This window comes from Cupressus sempervirens, chromosome 6 (genome assembly GCF_028749045.1).
Source record: "Cupressus sempervirens isolate cs-2001-9-10 chromosome 6, ASM2874904v1, whole genome shotgun sequence".
NCBI lineage: Eukaryota > Viridiplantae > Streptophyta > Pinopsida > Cupressales > Cupressaceae > Cupressus > Cupressus sempervirens.
The window spans coordinates 156,656,344-156,674,348 of NC_143123.1; the positions used below are offsets into that span (position 1 = coordinate 156,656,344).

Consider the following 18,005-nt stretch of genomic DNA (forward strand, 5'->3'; position numbering starts at 1 on the left):
AAATTGTCTAACGTATAGACCTGAGGCCTTAGATTTGGCCCCTTGCTCAAGAAAATAGGCCTAATGAGGCCCAAAACTCAAAAAAATAGACCTTAAGAGAGAAAGAAAGAAATGAGCAAGCAACTATAGGAAAGAGAGTAATAAATGTTGAAAGTGCTAAGGCACGAAGGTTGGCACAATTGAAAGTTGATCAATACACAAGAAATGACACATCAATCCAACTTCACCTCTACATGGGAGAAAATTGGAGACACCAATCATGGGCCATTTGACATGAAATTTTATAAGGGATAGAATGTATGGAGTCAACCACTCCAAGGTGATCAAAATGATCATTATGAGTGGCATTGCACAAGCAGCGGTCTTCCCTCCTATACATCAGTGGATAGAGTTAGTTTTAGAGATGGCAAAAAACTACACTCTTACCACAAAACAAGTCCTCACATTGAAGGTAAATGTTGCAGATCCACTCACAGTGGATACCATATGAGATTGATTTTAGTGAAGATGAAGGAGATCTCATTTTGATGCATGGTCACCTGGGCATGTCCAGGGGCTGTTCGAAGGAAGAAGAGATTCTTGGCATATGTTCTCAATGGACTCCAGCAACCACCATGCATGGTGCAGGGCACCCTGGCAAGAGCATGAGAGGAGAGTCATTTAGACTCATGAAGATCAAAGTGAGCTTGAAAGATTAAGAGTTAAATGTAATCGGGTCTATGATCCATCTTTGTATTTGATATTTTGATGTAATGAAGCCTAAAACTATAAAGGCAGTGTAATAGAGGTAAATGGTATTGAAAGATTAAAATGCACCTAAGGGGTTATTAAGGGTCATTTTGTGGATCCCAGCCTAGTTATGGGATTTAAAGACCTATATGGTATAGGACCAATGTAATATGGTCTCTAAAATGCATTAAATATTGTAAAAGCACTAAAAGTGCTAAAAAGTTGTACTTTGCCATGTTGGCAATTTAGGTCTAGTAAGGCTTATAAGGGGTTTAGGTGTCTTCGGAAGGGTTAGTGAAGTTATAAAACCTTTGAAAAGGTTAGTGAAATTTATTAAAGGCATATGTGATTGTAAGTTGTCAAAGTTGACACTTTGTGTCAACTTAGACAACAAATTTCAGTTTATAATTGACTGTTACTGTTACGGTTAGATAGCAGTGGGTATTGGCTTTGTTTGGCTATTTAGTGGAAGGTGGTCAAGTTTTAAAGGAAATGGAGAGTTGGTGTTTGGAATAATAAGACATGTAATAGACTCTAGAAGCAATAAAAACAATTTTTTTTCTCTATTAACTAGCCACTGTTCTGGTACAGTCATAACCAATACCTCTGAAATGATAGTTGAGTTTGGCTCTCAATTGATCATGATGTAGAAGTCTTAAGGAAGTTGTGTCCTATTCTTTTCACACACTTTTCTTCCTTATTTCATAGTTTTTAGGTTCAAATAATCAGGTTGGTGTTTGTAAGATAGTGATTGGCAGAGCACAGTCAGGTTTAGATTTGAAGTTTTCTACAATGTGGCAACTCTTACACCCTCTATGATCTATGTGATTGGTGGAATATTTCCACTATCTTGTACATAGTTATATATTATTATTTTTCTATAGGAGAATAGATAATCTTGGTGGAGAAGCAGTGTTGAGTGTTTATTTGCTAATTGTGAAAGAGCTTGTGTGAGCACCAATCAACATGAATGAGCTTTCCTTCAAGGATAATGATATTTGGTGAAGGAATATGTATGGGGAGGACATTTATGAAGTGTTGGTGCAGCCCTTTTGTTTTGGTGATGTTGTTAGAGGTCTCATTGAACAGGCCCTAGTTTAGTGACCCTAGAACCAAGGGTTTGGTGACAAATGAATTGGATGGCTAATAGAACCTAAAAAAAAAAAATAATTGTCTATCAACTACATATTCCTCTTAGTAGCTCTTTCTTTGTTTTTAAAGCTCTTAAATTCAAATTTTACCACAAAAGTTGCAGTATCATCCATAAACTGGCATCAAGTAGAAAGTTGAACACAAAAAATATAAGAAATCTCACCAGCATTGAGATACCTGGCCACAATTTTCAGCACATTTCTTTGGACAAAAAGTTCCTTGATAGTTGCATCCATCTGAGCAGTCACCATTGACATGATAAGAAAGCTAGTACCGTCCAATATTCTGACCATTTACCCATGCTTGGCCTTTACCCATTGTGGTCAAATCCAATCCTACTGGATCTTCACTAGTTAGTGCATCAAATGTTGCTTGTACAGTAATAATTTAAATTTTAATGGAAAATGTTAAACAAAGTACACAAATTGTAACTGTGCAAACCTTTTCATGGTTCCCATGGTTGCTGACACAATCATAGATTTAACATTTAACATGAGGAGCATACCTTGTACCATGTTAGTGGCTATCTCTAAGGGACAACTACTCCTTTCATCCATTCAACAGAGGAATGCCCATCTATTGTATGGAGATCCATTGATTCACCTTTCAAACCAACCTGCATGCACAAAAAATTAGATATGCATATACATAGAAAAATATTACAAAATGAGCTGGAGCTATATTATCAATCATAATAAATCACAAGATTCCAAACAAGCATTTCTACCAGAAATCTGTACCACACATTTGTAATCCATTCAATACCATTCACCCTTTTACATTTGAACTCCAAAAAACATCCTTTATGTAAAAAACTAATGCTCATATTCGTGAATATTAAGGAAGAAACTTAAGTTGTTCTAGAATCTGAAGAGAAAAAAATTAAAAGACACCTAGGTCCACTGGTCATAGGTAAAATGTGTAGAGTCATCATGTTATTATAATTTGCAAAGACATATATAGAAAAAATATGGTGCTATTGGGATGTTTGGAAAGAAAAATAATCAATTTCAGTTCAAATTGTGATATATTAAGCAAAGTACAAATATCACCAGCTTAGCAGGAAGACACAAAATGACATATTTCATCCAAAATTGATGACTTCAACCGTGTTTTATTACTTATCCATTTGTGCTCTCAAAAACATGTATCATATCTAAATAATTTAATCAATAATTAAAAATTTAAATGTATATAAACTATTCTTTTCTACTCCAAATTATAACTTATCCTATTTAAGAAAAAAAAAAACAAATTTGCATTAACATGGTTCATACCTAGTAAGACCACTTTTGTATCGACAAGTCTCGTGTTCCCTCCTTAAAGCCACTAAGGGTAAGTGGACCGAGAATCCCTATATTCCAAGATTCAAAATGGGGTCCAATATTCTGTAACATAAAAAGATAAATTAGGAATTAGTATCTAATGTGGAAAAGCATTATACTATTATAGTGACAACCAGTAATATTATATCTTATTTCATTTCACATAAACAACTAGTGACTAAATTCTTATACATGAAATTAGACATAAAACAAGATATTGGCATCACTACACCTACTATTTTCACTTCTGCATCTGCCAAATAAGACAAAAATATAGAAGCAACTGCACATATGTGGTTTGAAACAAACCTGTAAACCAACTATCATACTCAAGAGTGCAATTATGTTTGTTCCAACCCTAAGCTTCACACCAGATGGATATCTCACTTTAGGGTTTTCCTTGCTTCCAAATTGAGAGCTTGTCAAAAGTATAAATCCAACATAAAAAGTCCTCCCAATTCTCAATTTCTATGTCTCAACATCCAAAAACCAAAAACAAAAACACAGACCAAACTAGCAATTATTAGTCCACTCTGATTGTCTGACTCAATAGAACTAAATTAGAAAACACACTCTAAATTTAGGGATGTTGGATGATCTTATACCTGCAAATTCTCCATTGATGAAAACATGCAATGCATCACGTACTGAATCTATAGAAAAAATTGAAAGATCGCCATTCTTTATAAAAGGCTCATCCTCACCAACTTCAACACTATACCATACATGATACAAAAAATGAATATGTGAAACTGCCAATTTGTGCCCAGCAAAAGAAAACTCTTAGGTTTGAATTGATTCAAGATTCTTGTTTAACAAACTAGATTCATGTTCAACAAACAAAGTTACAAACTAACCATATGACTATTCATCAAGTAGTCTTCCTATCCACAATTCAACATTAAACATTTAGAATCTAGAGGAAGCATTAAATAATAGATCTACTTGGAAGAAAAAGGAAAATAATTGTTTATGATTTCCTTAAATATTCCTCTGTTATCAAGAGTAACATGTTAATATTTAATGGAGTCAAAAACTTAAATTGTTAAAACAGAAGAGCATTCAAAGCTCAGATACAATCAATACGAATACCGTAAAACAAGTCAAATATGAAGCGTAAATGAGAAGCAAGGAACAACAAGAAAAATATTTCCAAAAATGGAAAAGATACAAATGCAAGACATTGAATTAAGTTTCCACAAAAAGCATAAGCATGCAAGAGATCAAATAAAGTTATCTTGTGATCTATGGATTAGAACGGAATTAATTTTCTAACCTTTCTAAGATACAGTTACAAATCTCAACAGTGTGAAAATTGGAACCAACAAAAAACAATCATTCTAATTAGTAAGAATGTTTGATAAAATATTCACCTTGGTAACCATTTAGAAACTACATCATTAAACAAAGATGTGGAAAAGGTATATCTCACCTCATAGTGTACCACAAGTAATCAGTATTATCTCTTGTAGTGTTTATCTACTCCAGCAAACCTATTGCAGTGAGAGAGCTATCCGCATTGGAGGTAACATATTCCTAGAATGATTCCCAAGAAAATCTCTTAACGGGTGTCATTTTCATTTGAGTTGTTTGGAAAGCAACCTATCATAGAGCATGTGAATTTATTAGTGCCATAAATTCTGTAACTCATGTGCAACTGAAGTAATTCAAATACATTCTATCCATGTCTAGAAGAAATATAATGCACTCTAGAAGAGAGCATATTTTAATAAATAATTTTTCACTGTGAAGATGAAAAAATGTAGAAAATCCTTCCACATTGTTCCTTTCAGATAAGCATTGAGATTAAACGGTAACAAAATTTTCATAGGCAAGTGTGAACATTTCTTTTAAACAAGATACTAGCACCCCTACACTTATTATATTATTGAGAGAGGTTCCAGTTTAACAAAGAAGCCTAACATGAATCAATAAACAAAAAAGTACAGAGAAATCTTGCACATTGCTCCTTTCAGATAAGTATCAAGATTAAAAAACAATAAGAGTAGCAAGGATCATTCCAAAATATTCATACTTAACAATGAAACCCTCATCTTGTTAGGACTTGATCAAATAAGAACATATAGATCGCAGTTCAAAAATAAAGGGCGTAGATAGTCTTAATTTGTAAGCACGTTGGCATTTTAAAGAAATTAAATATCACCTTGGCAGTAATTAACACTGAGTTTTTGTAGTCAGGGAGAATGCTAATAGACCAAGCAGGGATGTGATAGTGCTAATTGTTAAAAAAGACTGCTGCATCAGAATTTGCATCAAAAATTGCAAGGAAAGCAGCACAACTTCCACACCCTGCAAAATACACATAAGACTGAAAAGACAATGTTGTCAACTCATTGTGTTTATAATAGCATTATCAACTTCTTAATTTTCTTTTCCCCTTTTTCAAATGAGACTTTAAAGTTTAATCTAAAAATAGTCTATAAAGTAGCAAACCAGTCAGCATGCTCAACTTACTTGCTAATAAATGCCAAGAGAGTTAACTTGAGGATCACCACTAACTAAAGCAACCTCACAAAGCTTTATAGCCTTGTGTAATTCCTTAAGATGTCCCCACTTTGGTTTCCTGAGAAGCCCTGCACAGAAAGGAAAAGAACAATAGTTCATGTTCTAATTCTTGAAGACTTTATAGTATTTTTGAGATACAATAAAAATACCAAGCTCAAAACAATTTACATGTTTAAAAATACTGAAGATCCAACTAATTTAATTTGACCCTAAGGTAGTAAGGAACTTAAAGCAGGATATAAACCTCATCTTTTATAAAGATAAACAAATGTATTGATCTTTAAGAATTTTATGTAATTCAGAAAAAATTATTTGTTCCAGTTTGACACTGCTAACAAAGAAGAATATCATCACAAGTCTTATCTCATGCCCGGAAAAATATACCATATTCATCAATAGGTGCATCATAGTCATAATTAGTTGTAATGAAAGGCCCTCCTGCAGTATGGCCAAAATTTGTTCCACCATGATACTTCAAAGAAGAGAAACTGAATTAATATAAAAAATGAGGCCATATAAGAATGGCATGTGCTAGGATAGCCCATTTTCTTCAAGGTGAGCTCTACCATATAATAGTTCACAAATGATCCTCCTTTCTAAATAAAGTGAGAAATTGCAAAGGCAAGATCTTCAACAGGTCTATGAGAAGTAGTACCCCCAAATTCTATAAACCTACAAAAATAGTAGACAGTGAACTTATAATTATAATGTTAATGGCATTCAGTGTACCCACTAGTTAAAACTTAAAAAAGAAAACACTTTACTATCCTTTCTTAAAAAGCTAGAATCTGCAAGCCATCAAGAAGACCGATTGCCTAATTACTGCAAATAGTACTATATAAGCAATTTTCAAAATTCAACAGCATTGAGAAGAGGGAATGATCTGTACCAGCCACTCCATGCCTCAGTCCACATTTATGGTTTGTAGGGTTTGTTAGGTACAAATTTGTCACAGTAGAAACCATTGCAAGTGTTAATCTATCAACAATATTGAACAAAAGGATTGAAGCGTTGAATACTTAGATTATGAACAAGAATTATTATAGGAACATAAAATAACATGTAGACACCTTAGAAACCCAAAATATTACATTACATTATTTACCACTTCTTCAATTGTTTGGATAAGTGTACATTACATTAAAATACAAAAACTTAAATGCTAGGAAACTGAACTGATGAAATGGATTTAGTGTAATTGCAAGGACACAAGATAATTCCAAACTAACCATCACAATTGATAGAGGCATTAGAGTCCCCAAGCCTCAAAATAGAAATGGGTCATATGAAATAGAACTCACCACAGGATCTGGCGCATCATCCTATTTGCACATAACCCAGGGTACACCCGTACCCAATCCCATAGCCATTTGTGTAGCCCAGTTCATGTATGATGCCCCAGCGGGCCCAAACACTACTTCATTAGGTTTGTATTCATTTTCTACCTGTGAAGAGGATGAATTAGCAGGTCAGGGTATTCATTGATTGCATACAAATGTACACTTAAAACTCTTCTTGTTTCACTGATCTTTTGTAAGATTAGTGGCCTTAAGATAGAAAAAATTTCTTTAACAAAGATTCATGGTAACGTTGTAAGAAACACACACTTGGGACATAATAATAGGTCCACCTTGAGACTCAAAGAGCCCTTCACTCTTCATTAATTCCACAACCTTTGATGTAAAACTTTACATTGCCATCTGCAGTACTCATCACTTATTTAATATGAGAAACTAGATCAAATATTATGCATTAAAATCCTGTAAAGATACAAGGCATTTATAAGTCTTAAAAGTGTCATCATTTCATAGAGAAGCACCTTGAAAGGCTTGTTATCCATCCTAAAGCTGATGCCAGGGACAAACTTTAACCAAACTAGAAAGCCCCTACAAATTGATCAATAGCATTAGTATCCACATTTAATAAACCATGTTGGGTGTTTGAAAGAAGAGAACCTCACATGTAATATAGATCAGTATAGAAAATTATAACCAAAATTCCATTCGGCACAGACATAAGGACCAATTTGAAGGCTGACATATAATCCTTCTTGTTGCACTGTCTTCACAAACTTTACCAGATCAAATCTCCCCTCAAAATAGTACTACAAAAGCAATAAAGCAATACAGAGTCAAAAATAACTTCAGTAGCTTTGGAACCTACAACATACTGTGAATATAAATGCAGCCCTATACAACATGATGTCTTCCTCTCATCAATTGCAGTCTACCCCTGCCATTTCATATATAAGAGCTCCACTTATCTTCATTATCTTTAGACCTACATGATGTCTTCAACTCGCTACTAAAACATTAGAGTACCTAAGCCAAGTTATGCAAATATAGTAACTACTACTTAAGGAAACAGTTATGGTTTATCCTCATAGGATGATTTAAATATCAAAAGAAGTAGGTATGTGGTTAACAAGTTTCCAATCACTTCTTGGCTATCCAATGAGAAAGAAACAAGCTTTAAAATATACAAGCTCACAGCTATGATTTTAATAACCCATTCATGAGGCTTCCATAGACCTATACACTTAGCAGAAGTGTGCCAAATAACAAAGAGGTAGCATGCAACAAAAAATAGATTGTGCACAAACATAATGAAATGTCTACTGCCTTATGAATTCAAATTCAATTGTTGAATGACACTGAGAACTTTGTGCACATGTTATAGAAAAACTTGAATGGTGCAAAGGCTTGTGTAGCAGACAAAGGTCTGCATAGAGAATTGAACAATGATCAAAAACCATTCACCCTGTGTAATAGTGCTAACAAATTTTATAGATCATGCAGAAGCTTTATCATTAACGCACAAAAAAAAAAAATTTCCTGAGCTAACACAAGGCACACAAAAAATTCTAATTGAAAGCAGAACAAAAGGGCAATAGATACAAGCCTTGAATTTGTTTGATGCGTATCTATTGAAAAATGTTCTAGAAATTTGCTAAAAGATAGATCAAGCCATACACAAAGGAGAAGCCTTTCCTTGCTCCATTTCTTCACAAGAAGAGCAATAGATATAGAAAGTCTTGCCTTGCTCTATTTCTCCATTTCTAATTGAAAGCAAAACATAAGGGCAATAGATACAAGCCTTGAATTTGTTTGATGTGTATCTATTGAAAAATGTTCTAGAAATTTGCTAAAAGATCAATCAAGTCATACACAAAGGAGAAGCCTTGCCTTGCTCTATTTCTTCACAAGATGCCCTTGGAACTAGATAAATATAATTTGATCTCATGAAAGTAGAGCCTTATTCCGAGCTACATCATGTAACATGCACATGGATATAATACTTGATATGTTAAAAAATGCAAAGGATAAAATTTTTTGAGGTAAAATATGTCAAAATAGAGATTAAATTCCAAGATAAAAAGGAATTCTAGAACTTTTTATTTTGGGTTCATGAAGCTTAGAGCTCAAATGAAACCATGTGGTTTTTACACAAATCTAGATTAATACAAAGATTAAATGGATATTCACACAGGTCTCCCACCCTAGCTCATAATATCTTGCAAGAGGAAACATGTCCATTAATAGAAAGCAAAATGGAGCACACCAAATTTCATGACTGTTCCAATCTCCAAAAATATATATGCCTACCAATTTACATTGGTTTTATGGTCACAATTTGCAACTTATAGCTGATGAACCCTCTAAGCATGTGACAAAATGACCCCTTGAACCTACCTAACACAAAGAGCTTCTGTATGTAAAGGGAATACGTTAGCTAGGAGGGGGGTTTTCTACAAGCACAAAGGTTGCATCTAACCTTCAACACAAGCAATAACTAACCAGTTGCCTATATAAGATTTGATGGCCTCCTTGCCAATTAAGCAACTAAGGAAAACCATTTCATGAAGATCCATTTCACTGATGAACAACAATCCAAATATCCAACATGTCAGGAAAAATATGGAATTGAAATGAGAAATGGATATCCTGGTGGCCAACTGAAAATAAGGTGAGTGAGAAATCATATACATTAGGTTAAAGTATTGGTTGTCTCTTGAAATGTTAAAATATGGTCAACTTCTAATCCATAAACATTGAAACTTGTTTTTGTTGTTTCCATTTGAATTTGCTAGTTAAAGTTGAAACTCATTTTATCATCATCATCAATATGTTGTGCTACTATAGAAGCAAATTGAGATGTATCTAGGAATAACGATATTAAAATACAAGTTGATTTATGGAGATGCCAACATGTAGCACACGTCCCTTATGTTGGTTTTATTGGTCATGTGTGAACTTGTACCTAACTGTTTGGGTGTATGCCAGCTTTGAAATTTAAATAGTTTGAAATTAAAAGCACTTTTCTCACACATAGCAGTTGGATCTTTACATCTTGTGGAGCTCAGGTAAGAAAAAAATATAGGAACTAATTGTACACATTTGAGATCTCATGTTGCAAATATAAGTGGAATGCTCTCTTCCAATAAGGAGAGCATTATGTGGTGTTGCCCTATCTCTAGGGCTTATCCTATTAATGAGTACATTTCCATTACAATTTGGAGTATTTCTATCATCCTTAGCTAGTTCTGTGACATCTAATTTCAGAGTTCTGATTTGAGCAAATTGGAACATTTTTTTCTGTTGATTTTTTTCCAGACAGCTCATATTGTTGAAGAAGGCTATGCACCCAGATAGGCCTTTAGTCAAAGAGATCTTAGATTCATTTGGAAGATAATTTCACAAGCTTCTTAAAAGGTGGTTATGGTAAATATTTGCAGCAGCACAAAGGAAGTAATGGTCATCTAAAGTTGGCCTTGTGATCCTATTCTTCATGTACTATTTGTACACAAAATTAGTGCAAATTATATATATGTTTCCTCCCACCTCCGCATCCAAAAAAAAATCCCTACTTCTAGAATCCACATCTAAATCGGTAACTTAGCAATAAAGGATGAAGTTGAGTGTGTTTCCCAAACCACAATGGTGGAATGGATACCCCTCCTATCCTTCACTCACAAAATCCCTCCAATGATCCATGCTTGCCAAGTGTGAAGGTCTAAAATACAATAAGGGATGAAGTTTAGTTGTGCTCCACATCACAATGGTGGAATGGATACAATAAGAGATTCTATTGAGTTTGTGGCCCACATCACAATGGTAGAATGGATAGCCTTCTCGAGTAGATTGTGTTACATCCCATTTTTCCATTATGGTCTTTTTTGGGGATTTAAGAACATGAATGTTGAATGATTAAGATGCTGGTTAATCAGTATATTAGGAGGAAAAATTATGTCAAATGATAAAATTATACCTTTGATGATCTTGTAAATAACAAGCATTATATTTTACAAAAATTGTGTTGATATATGTATACACGTTATGTTATCCAACTACCATATACTGGGTTAATGCAGTGGATGTAGGAGAAGTGCTTTCCCTGAGTGAGAGAGAGGGATAGAGAAAGAGAGTATCTCTAGGGAAAGGGAAGTAAATCCTACAAAATATCCATGATCATCAAGAATATGAAATCACACATACTCACACACTGGAAATTGTTTTCTGTGGAATTAATATGGTTAACCATTAATTTGCAAACTGTAAGTTCTTTTTTGACTTCTTATCAAGGTTTGAACTACTCTCCAAACTCTTGCAACAGCATAGAATAAAATTTTGACTGTGTGATTTTCTTTGGTACTAAGCGATCCTCCCTGTACTACATCTATATCTTCTTAAGAAAAAATAATGTGTGGTTATAACATTTTTTAAGTCTGAAAGGATGCTTTTATGTTTATAAATCTAAGAAACGAAATCATGCATACTTGTTTATGCATATATATTTGTCTTCAAGATTCGAGTAATATATAAATAATGGAAAATCAAATACAATGAACAATCCATTATCTAACATAAACAAAATCAGCCCTTTCAGAGTAGAAAAAAGATATCTATAAAAGAACAGAAACTCACTAATTTCAGATTGCCTTTACGTGCTCCAATATGAAGAGGAGTCCAACCCCTGTCATCTATTTCATGGGGGTTGGCTATAGACTACCTGCGGATCAACCTTTGAAATGAAAATTGCCTTTCTTGAGGCATAATACACCCAACTCAAATTCAATTCAGCAAAGTGTTCAATTAGATCTCTCATCTTATCGTTTGGAAATGGAATAGAACTACTAAAACCCCTGAAACTCTTATTTGTGACTTTTCATTTTAGCCTGATTTAAAAGATGAAGGAATGTTTCTAGTGATATGCACACCACTGCCTCAAAAGAAAGCAAAAGGGAGAAGTTGGGGAGCACAAGTGACAAATGCAGAAGAAAACAATGCAAATCAAATGCCAAATTAAGAAAACCCTCACACCATGCTCATGCTCCAGCTCCACCTCCTTTGTGCGTGCTCCATGAAACAATCAAATTGAAAATGATTTTTCATTTCAAAGTTAAGCTCGTGTTGGTCAAAATTTTGACCAACACGGGCTTAGATTTTTAAAAATGTAAATTTTCCTTTACAATCTGAACAATCTAAACCTTTTTGATTGATGGTCAAAATGTTTGGTCAAAAAATGAGGTCAAACATAGTAGTGACTAAAAAAAGGAAAAGGACTTGGTTTACGTGCATTCAAATCTACTGCTCCTTAAACAAAGTAGCTAAAAGGGGACACAAGGGACTGAGATAATAAGCCCATAACATATTGACTTGGATCTTCCACTTCCCACTTTGTTGCACTTGATGTTGATGATGACTATGGGTAAATTTGTGGGCATTGGAGTGCTAGTGCCAATGCCAATGCTAGTGGAGTCCTATTTGTGGTTCTTCTAATTTACCAAGTGCTACCTATATCATCTAATATAGATGGTGATGATATTTTGTAAGTCCCATATTAGTATTTTTTAAATGATGACTCACTGTTGACAATTGACATTATTATTATTTAATTTTAATATATATTATAACATTTGAGTTTCACTAATATATCATTATATTTTGAACTGAAATACTACTGCAAATATGCATATTTTATATTTTAAATGTTTTTGTATTGACGAACTCAACACTAGATTCTTTTTGATAAACTGCTCAAACTAGACCTATGAACCTGAACCCAAGCCACTACGAAGGCCAATAACTTAGATTTTAAGTAAACAATCTTTGAGAAATTATTTCTTTATGTTATGGCCCCATCTTGAGCATTGTTTTCTCTTGTGGGTTTATGCATACATTGTAGGAGTATCTTGCCTTTGTTTGACTTTTTGTAGAAAATTATCTCCTACTCATCAATTGATGAGTTTAAGCGGCTTTCTAATGAATGGTTCATAAGGCACAATATTTTGTGAAGATTTTGCAAATGGGGTTGCAAGAAAAGTGGGTTTAACTAGAGGAAACTTCGTAGTTAAGCGTGCTTGAGCTGCAGTAGTAGTGGGATAGGTGACCTCTCGAGAAGTCCCAGTGCTTCACCTCTATGAGCATTACCTAGATTCAATGAGTGCTAAGTGTTTCATTTATTCTCATGAGAGATGGGTTTGGTGAACCACTACTCATCAAATATGGGTCAATGAGTTTGACTCAAAACTCACACAGTTAAATCCTGATAGTGATATCACAATTTGACTTGTTGTGGAAAAATATCTCCTACTTATCAATTGATGAGCTTAAGGGGCTTTCTAATGAATAGTTCATAAGGTGCAACACTTGGTGAAGGTTTTGCAAATGGGGTCGCAAGCAGAGTGGGTTTAACCATGGAGGAAACTCCATAGCTAAGTGCGCTAGAGCTGGAGTAATACTAGGATGGGTGACCTCCTGGGAAGTCTTAGTGCTTCACCTCTATGAGCATCACCTAGATCCATTGAGTGCCAAGTGTTCCATTCATTCTCATGAGAGATGGGTTCAGTGAACCACTACTCATGAAATATGGGTCAATGAGTTTGACTCAAAAACATAGTTAAATCCTTATAGCAATATCACAATTTGACTTGTGGAAAAATATCTCCTACTTATCAATTGATGAGCTTAAGGGGATTTCTAATGAATGGTTCATAAGTCACGACACTTGGTGAAGGTTTTACAAATAGGGTTCCAAGCAGAGTGGGTTTAACCATAGAGTAAACTCGGTAGTTAAGGTGCTCAAGCTGGAGTAGTACTGCGATGGGTGACTTTTGGGGAAGTCCCAGTGATTCACCTCTATGAGCATCACCTAGATCCAATGAGTGTTAAGTGTTCCATTCATTCTCATGAGAGATGGGTTCGGTGAGCCACTACTCATGAAATATGGGTCAATGAGTTTGACTCAAAAATCACACAGTTAAATCTTGATAGCAATATCACAATTTGACTTGTGCAAAAATAACTCTTATCAATTGATATGCTTAAGGGGCTTTCTAAAGAATGGTTCATAAGGCATAACACTTGGTGAAGGTTTTGCAAATGGCATTGCAAGTAGAGTGGGTTTAACCATGGTTGAAACTGCGTAGTTAAGTGCACTCAAGCTAGAGTAGTACTAGGATGGGTAACCTCCCAAGAAGTCTTGGTGCTTCACCTTTGTGAGAACCACCTAGATCCAATGAGTGCTAAGTGTTCCATTCATTCTCATGAGAGATGGTTTTGGTGAACCACTAGTCATGAAATATGGGTCAATGACTTTGGCTCAAAAATCACACAATTAAACCTTGATAGCAATATCACAATTTGACTTGCTGTGGAAAAATACCTCCTACTTATGGATTGTATCTTATCAATCACTATTTTGAACATATATTATACATTTTATTAATGCTACTTGTTTATGCATATGCAATTATGGATTGGAGTGGCAGTTACAAGAAAGCAGTCTTGGTTCATTTCATTATAAAAATAGTTCTTCTTTGGTTGGGTCATAATATTCAACTAGCAACCTATGATCATTTTTTCCCATCGACATTCTCAACAATAGAAAATCATGCAGAATCATTGTGTAAGTCACTTGACCTGATTTGAATGAAGTTCTTATGTACTTGATCAGATTATCATGTGTTGTTTTTCAATTGATTCTAAGTCTTTCTTATCTATTTTCAATAGTAGTAGTTACATAGAGGGGATGCAGGGATATGCTGATAAACTTTAAAACATTTAGAAAATGCTTTTGTATAGTGAGTAGCTACCTCTACTCTTTGAAGAGCTATCCTTGAGTTTTGTTTTGTGTTGTTGATGTCATAGACACACCTACACAACCATTTGTGGAGCTTTCACACAAGAAAATTTATCATATGCAAGGCTTCCTTAAATGCAGCACAACACAAGATAGAATGCAGATATGAAAATGCTTCTTGTTCTAAAATGGTTGCACAGAGTGTTGGACCTAAGTAGCCCATCCATAATTTCATTTTTTTCACACGGGTTGTAGCAAATACGATTAAAAATTTGGGATAAAGTTCTAGATGCTTGCTAGGAGACACAGTTCGATTTAGATATTATGAAAAGAAGATAACGAGTTCCAATCTTAAAGTCAATATATCAGATCAAAAGATCAAAGCTTACTGTATAGAGAATGATTATTTTCCTATGTCTATGTATATACATGAGAAAAGATGGGAAAAATTTATAGGAAAGTACCGTGAATTTTTCAAATTCTTTTCAGTGGTATCTCCTTTGGGTACTTTGCTTTGAGGGGTCTGCTACAGGTTTTGTATTTTTCCTCATGGTATTGATTCTATTTGTTGACACATAAGGTAGTGATCTATAGTATAGTAGATAAAATCATTTACCAGCTACACTTAATGTATTAAGAGAAGATTTATTGCAATTCAAGTGCATGCAATAATTTTTATGAGTTGTTTGATTTGAAGGGACATTTGACATTAGATATTTAGGTACTATCTTCCATCCTGCCATATATCTTTGGTCTTGGCTAGAAAAATAAAAGAAGATCCAAACTACTTACCTGGATTCTACTTCCAGCGACCAGCCACAGAAACCAGAGATTTGATGAAGATCCACACTTATCAAAAGCATAGCTTATTTCCTCCAAACAGAACTTTGTTTCCTCATCTTGTGAGAAATTCTTTGTTGCTTTGTGACCACAATATTTAAAGTGAAAAAGAACTTGTTTGACATAGAGTGGATGCTTACCATCATGATAAGTGCTTTCACACACGTGACCACATTGGAGAAGAGCCCTACAAGGACATGTGTAGAATAGAGGATTGAAAGAAGATGCATCTTTAATGCCCAGAACAAAAGGAGGGTCGCAAGGATGTCTTGGATAACGAAAATATATTTCCTCACTCAAACAATCCCGTTCTTTGAAATCTAACAACAAGTTTTGATTGCCATAGAAATATAGTGCTCCTCTTGCTCACAATACAGAAATGCACAGCCTATTTTGCTTAGCCAGATATCCAAGATTTCTATCATCATTGGATCTTATGAGGGAAACAATCACAATGTTATTCTCTAAACCCTAAAACCCCAATAGTAAAACATCAAACAACCACATTGACAATGAAATAGGGCATCGACCTTTCTCATTTTCAAAACAATATGAAGCCCATGTTGGTCAAAATTTTGACCAACACAGGCATGGATTTTTAAAAAAGCATATTTTTCCTTGCATAGTGTGACCAATCTAAACCATTTTAATAGATGGTCGAAAAATTTGGTAAAAAAATAGGGTCAAATGTACTAGTGCCTCTTGCATAAAATGAATGAAATATTACAAAATGCCCCTTAAGAAATAATAGTTCAAGAGAAATAAACACATGCAAAATGAGAGACAAAGAGAGGAATTGACTTACCAATAGGCGATGCCACTATATTCATCACCGAGCTATGTGTTACCAAATTTGCAGTTGGCAATGCCTCCTAGGATTTGTTCCTTTTACCAAGTGGCATAGTGAATAGAGGATCAATAGTAGGAGCTGAAAAATGAGATTTTTAGAGAACAATGAAAAAAATACTATTAGAGCTATTAAAAATAATTTTTTTTCAAGCAAAACACAAGTGTAAGATAGAACATGTGATGTACTTTAACCACTTGAAGTATCATCCTCTAGGGGATCGCCCCTTAACATCCTTAACATCCTTTGAAAAAATAATGCATGCAATTTATTTAATGACATAAATAAAAGAGTATACTATAAAAACCATTCTTGAACTTTTGTTATAATTAAAAACTACATTAATACTTACTAAATATGTGTGAACTAGGGTCAAAAAACTATTGATTATATCTTTTGTTGTAGGAGTCTAAGGTTGAGTTAATGTTATTTTTGATAATTTTTTTCCTATATCATTAATACACTTTTTCAATGAAACCATAGGAGCAGAGATTGAATTAAAATCAATAGTAAATTTAACTAGCTCATCATGGCACAGTTCCTCGTCCTCATGGAATACCATTTCCTTTCCCTTGTCATAATCAACACTCATTTGCAAGAGTAATATTATTAGCTCTATATTTAAAATCTATCCAAAATAGTAGTGAAGAATAAAACATAATAAAAAATACACCTTAACATATTTCTAGTATCTAATTTGTACTACAACAATGAGTTTTACCTATCAGAAAGAAGAACCATAACTGTCGTGCAGACCCTATGGGGTGTTGATCCATATTGTAACCATGCATTTCAAAAAAATCATTGAGACATGTTAAAACACGTGTTATTATTCTAAGTTAGCAAAAAATTATACAAATTTAATGGTGTGTTTATCTTCATTTCCTGGAGTTGATTTTAAATGTGCATAGTATGTATCACCTCGCCCATGATAGTGGCTTTGTTTGCATCTATGAGATACAAATTGTAATCAATAAGAAGCTCTTCACCTCCACGTATTGATTTTATTGCACATAAAAATACACAATTTCCCTCGCGTGCCTCAAATATGCAATTGGGTGGCTTCTTAGTTAATGCAAGTCATGTACTATTGATAAAGCCTGCAATATTCCTTGATGCTTTTGGCCTTCTGTCAATGTATATAGCTAATATTTTATTTTTTTCACTAACTTTTGGTTGTATATAATTTTTCACGAGTGCATACCTACACATACCTTCATTTATATCTAACAATCTACATCCAACTACTATAATCATAGCAAGGTTTGACATACTTAATCAATTTGACCTTTATGCCATTAATGGAAAATAGGCCCAAACCATATAATTAGGATGGTACTATGTGATATATCCTCATCCTAACACAAAAATAAAAAATAAATGCTTATTGGGGGAAGTTCTCTAGGGAGCCATTGTTTTTGTAGATGTTTTTACATAAAGGGCACATCAAAGTTGCCTTTATTCTCATCATCATAAGAAAATGACCCCCCTTGAGCAAGGAAAAA

General features: G+C 34.1%; 1 pseudogene; it reads right to left on the reverse strand.

Moving 5' to 3' along the window:
• Positions 1-2,148: 2,148 nt before the first annotated feature.
• Positions 2,149-16,483, reverse strand: LOC149551725 (beta-galactosidase 1-like; annotated as a pseudogene).
• Between the last annotated feature and the right edge of the window lie 1,522 nt (positions 16,484-18,005).